Genomic DNA, 5,672 nt, shown 5'->3' with positions numbered 1-5,672 from the left:
TATTGCATGGAAGACAATGTGTAGTAGACAGACTAAGATATCCTTTCCTAGGCTGAGGAACTTAATGTGCAATGAGGGAAATTTAATCTCTCTCCCTGCCCGCATCTCCTGTTTCCCAGGATACTATGGCAATTGTTTGTTCATAGATGCCTCAGAAGCTCTTGGAGGCGGCTGAGAATTAAGTTGCTTATTAATTCATTTAGTCTTGACCTACATATGGTTGAATAATCACAGGGCCATCTGTCCTCCTTAATTAACATGCAGAGATGAAGAGATTTCTTTCTACCTTCTGTGGATTGTGTGTGAATCCTGTCAAGAGGGCCCCAAAACGACTGCTGCCAGAGTCCTGCCAATTGCTTATAAGTGAAACCAACAGCTAATGGGGAGGGCTTTTGTTGTTTTTGCTTATTTTGTTTTTTTTAAAAAGCCCTCCTGTTGTGACTAGCCCTTGCTATTTCACCAGCCGAAGGCAATCTCATAAATGAATCAGCAATAGTATATTTCCTTTCAGGTTTGGAAGATAGAATGAGAGGCTTTCCCAGATGCCTGTGAGTTTCATCTCTCTCAGGCTTCCAGGCTTCTCACAAGGTCCTCACCCTTGGCTGTGTGAAATAGACGGATTTAAACAGTGTATTTTAGAGCACCACTTCTTCTTGGTTGTTGACATGAAGTGCGATGGGTTAAGAAGCTGTCAACTAAAACGAGACAAACTCTTACTGATGAACCTTGGAGTATCTGTGAACTTTTATGACCAGAAAATTCCACTTAACAGTTATCAAAGACCTGACAAGATGCTTGATAGCTCTTGGGATGGATGATCAATAGTTGCCTGAACAATAATAGCTTCTGTGTTAGAGTGCTTCACAGTACACTAAAACCTGTTCACATACTTTATGTCACTTGAGCCTCAATATATCTCTGTGAGGTAGGCAGAGCAGGTAGTATAATCCCCATTTTACAGATCAATGAAAATAAAAGCATGAGTAAACAGAGGCTTAGAGAGCTAAGAGAATTGTTAAGGCCCACTGCTATTAAGTGTAGAGTCAGGACTAGAATTTTGATGCTGGTCCCTTTGTGCATTGCTGTTTCCAGTATTGTACCCTGTTAGAGTTTTCATACATCCCTTAATTACAGTGCCATATGCCATGTCCATTTAGCTGTAATTTGACCACAAGCTGCAATACACTGCTAAGAGTGCAGGGTGGACCAATCTGACTAAACACATTGAGTGGGATCTTGCCAGAGGTGGAGAATGGTGAGATAATCTGAGTTTTGAGTTTCCCCTTTTTCTCTTGAATGTATCCACCACATACTCAAGTCCACCTGCATAAAAATGATGACTATCAAAATAATCTTGAAAAAGAACAAGTTGGAAGATTCTCACTTCCCAATGTCAAAACTTACTACAAAGCTACAGTAATCAAAACAGTGTGGTGCTGGCATGGAGACAGACATATAGACCACAGGAATAGAATGGTGCATCTTGAAATAAATCCTCACATATATAGGCATGCATCATATGATGACGCTTTGGTCAATGATGAACTGCATGTACAACAGTGGTCCTATAAGACAATGGAGCTGGGTCAAGTGCAGTGGCTCACACCTATAATCCCAGCACTTTGGGAAGCCAAGGTGGGCAGATTACCTGAGGTCAGGAGTTCAAGACCAGCCTGGCCAACATGGTGAAACCTTGTCTCTACTAAAAATACCAAAAATTAGCCAGGTGTAGTACCAGATGCCTGTAATCCCAGCTACTCAAGAGGCTGAGACAGGAGAATCATTTGAACCCGGGAGGCAGAGGTTGCAGTCAGCCAAGATCGTGCCATTGCACTCCAGCCTGGGCAACAAGAGCAAAACTTCATCTCAATAATAATAATAAAGTAATGGAGCCGAAAAATTCCTATTGCCTAGTCATGCCATAATGTCATGATATTACTCACGTGTTTGTGGTGATGCTAGTATAAATAAACACACCTACAGTGCTGCCAGTCATAAAAGTATAGCACATACGATTACGTACTGTACATAGTACTTGCCAATAAAAACTATGGAACTGATTTATGTATTTCTTATACTTTTCAATTATTATTTTAGAGTTTACTTCTTCTGCTTATTAAAAAAAACCAAAACTGTAAAACAGCCTTTGACAGGTCCTTCAAAAGGTATTCCAGAAGAAGGCATTGTTATCATAGGAGACGACAGCTCCATGTGTGTTGCCCCTGAAGACCTGGCAGGACTGGATGTGAAAGGGAAGACAGTGATGTTGGTGATCCTCACCCTATGTAGGCCTAGGCTAATGTGTGTGTGTCTTAGTTTTGTTTTGTTTTGTTTTTTTTAAATATTTACAAAGTTCAAAAAATAAAAAAATTAAAAATAGAGAAAAGCTTACAGAATAAGAATATAAAGAAAGCATTTTTGTCTTAGTTTTTTTTTAAAGTGTAAAAAGTTAAAACAAAAATTTAAAAAATAGAAAAAAGCTTACAGAATAGGGATATTAAAAAAACTCTTTGCACAACTATTTTTGAAACTATTTTGTACTATTTTTGAAACTATTTTTGTATAATGTGTTTATTTTTATTTTTTTGAGACAGAGTCTTGCCCTGTCGCAGAGGCTGGATTGCTATGGTGTGATCTTGGCTCACTGTAACCTCTGCCTCCTGGGTTCAAGCGATTCTCCTGCCTCAGCCTCCCAAGTAGCTGGGATTAAAGGTGCCTGTCACCACGCCCAGCTAATTTTTTGTATCTTTAGTAGAGACAGGGGTTTCACCATGTTGGCCAGGCTGGTCTCAAACTCCTGACCTCATGATCCACCCACCTCAGCCTCCCAAAGTGCTGGGATTACAGACATAAGCCACCATGCCAGCAACTGTGTTTGTGTTTTAAGCTAAGTGTTATTACAAAAGTATCAAAACATTTAAAAAATTGAAACAGCTATAAATTAAAAAGTTACAATAAGCTAATATTAATTTGTTGAAGAAAGAAAAATGTATTTTATAAAAGTGTAGTCTAAGTGTACAGCATTTATAAAATCTGCAGTAGTGTAAAGTAATATCTAGGCCTTCACATTCACTCACCACTCACTCACTGACTCACCTAGAGCAATTTTCAGTCCTGCAAGCTCCATTCATGGTAAGTGGCCTATACAGGTGTACCATTTTTATCTTTTATAGCATATTTTTATTGTACCTTTACCATATTTCCTGTACATATGAGTCTAATTTTATGAGCTACTTAGAAAAGGCAAGTTCAGAGACAGAACCTAGATCAGAGGTTCTCATCTGTATGTGTTTAGATACACAAATGCTTACCTGTGTTACAGTTGCCTACAGTATTCAATAGAGTAACATTTGTGCAGATATGCAACCTAGAAGCAATAGCAATACTGTATAAGCTGGGTGTGTAAGAGGTTATACCGTCCAGATTTGTGTAAGTACACTCTGTGATGTTTCCACAATGATGAAATTGCCTAATAACCAATTCTCAGGACGTATCCCTGTTGTTAAGCAACATAACAGTCAGTTAATTTTTGACAAGAGGGACAAGACCATTCAATGGGGAAAGGATCGCCTAGTCAACAAATGGTGCTGGGAAAAGTGGATAGCCACATGCAGACAATGAAGTTGGACCCTGAATTATACCATTTACAGAAATTAAGTGAAAATGAACCAAAAACCTAAATTTAAGACATAAACTATAAAACTCTTAGAAGAAAATCTAGGGAAAATCTTCATGACCTTGAATTTGACAATGGTTTTCAAGTATGTCAACAAAAGCACAGGCAACAAAAGAAAAAATAGATATGAGACTTCATCAAAATTAAGAACTTTTGTGCATCAAAAGATATCATAAAGAGAATGAAGAAAACCAAATAATGGAAGAAAATATTTACCAATCACATACTTGATCAGGGATTAGTATCCAGAATATATAAGGAACTCCTATAGCTCAACAACAAAAAAAACCTCAATTCAAATATAGATAAAGGACTTGAATAGGCATTTCTCCAAAGAAGATATACAAAAGGCCAATAAACACATGAAAAGATGCTCAACATTAGGGAAATACAGATCAAAACCTAAATGAGAAACACTCACTTGAGTTATTCCCTAATGACTAATGAGCTTCTTTTTAAACTCCTCTTACTATCATTACCAGTTGAATGGGCTATTCTAAAACAAACAAAACAAAACAGAATCAGAAAATAACAAACAGTAATGATGTGGAGAAATTAGAACCCTCACATATTTCTGGTGAAATAGGAATGGTGCCTCCCTTGTGGAAAATATTTTGGCAGTTCCTCAAAATATTAAACTTAGTGTTACCATATGACCAGCAATTTCACTCCTAGGTCTGTGTTTAAAAGAATTGAAAACAGGGACTCAAACACATACTTGTACACTAATGTTAGCATTATTCACAATAGCCAAAAGACTGAAACAACCCAAGTACCTATTGACAGATGACTGGTTAAGCAAAATGAGGTCTATCCGTACAGTGGATATTACTCAGCCATAAAAAGGAATGGAATTCTGATACACACGACAACATAGATGAGCCTTAAAAACATGCTACATGAAAGAACCCAGGCATGAAAGGAATATTTTATGATTTCTATTTGTAAAAAAGCAATTATTTTGGGTACATATGATTCCACTTTTATGAGGCACTTTAGAATAGGCAAGTTCAGAGACAGAACCTAGATTAAAGATTACCAAGGGAAGGGGGAAAGGGAAATGGGCATCGTTGCTTGATAAGTAGAGAGTTTCTGTTCAGGATGATGGAAAAGTTTTGGAAACAGCGGTGACGGCTGCACAACGTTGTGAATTTATTTAATTCCACTGAATTGTACATTTAAAATGGCAAATTGTATGTTATATATATTACATTTTACCACCATAAAAACAAATTTAAACATAATTAAAAAAAATTACAGACTACGTAACTTCACAGAGATAGAGAAGCAGAAATTCACACTATTCAGAAAATAATCATAAAGCTAGCTGGAAAGAAGGGGACAGGTCGTGACTGACTGAATTCAAGAGGACTGAACTGGAGACAGCTTCAAGGAAAACTCTGTGGAGTAAGAAGGGAAAGAGCAAAAGTGTTAATCATCATTTAGCAGACTCCATGGAGAAAGCTTTTATGTACTTTTCATTCCATCCTCATGGCAATTTTGTGTGGTATGTCCTGTTAGTACCCTATTTCATATGAGGGAACAGAACCTTAAGTAAGTCACTTCCTTAAGGACTCACCCAGTGAGTGCCCGGAGCCAGAAATCAAAACCCAGTCTGTCACTTCCAGAACCCACATTCTAATTTTGTTCATCTCAACTTTTTTGGTTAAGAATTGGAACAGGGCCAGGTGCAGTGGCTCACGCCTGTAATCCCACCACTTTGGGAGGCTGAGGCGGGTGGATCTTCTGAGGTCACGAGTTTAAGACCAGCCTGGCGAATATGGTGAAACCCCGTCTCTACTAAAAATACAAAATTAGTTGGGCATGGTGGCATGCGCCTATAATCCCAGCTACATGGGAGGCTGAGGTAGGAGAATCGCTTGAACCTGGGAGACGGAGGTTGCAGTGAGCTGAGATCATGCCATTGCACTCCATCCTGGGGCAAAAAGAGCAAAACTCTATCTCCAAAAAAAAAAAAAAAAAAAAAAAAAAAAAA

The sequence above is a fragment of the Sapajus apella genome, unplaced genomic scaffold, assembly GCF_009761245.1.
Source record: "Sapajus apella isolate SASKATOON/1434 unplaced genomic scaffold, GSC_monkey_1.0 scaffold27, whole genome shotgun sequence".
NCBI lineage: Eukaryota > Metazoa > Chordata > Mammalia > Primates > Cebidae > Sapajus > Sapajus apella.
The sequence above is the reverse complement of the archived record's forward strand: the minus strand, read 5'-3'. Positions refer to the sequence as shown.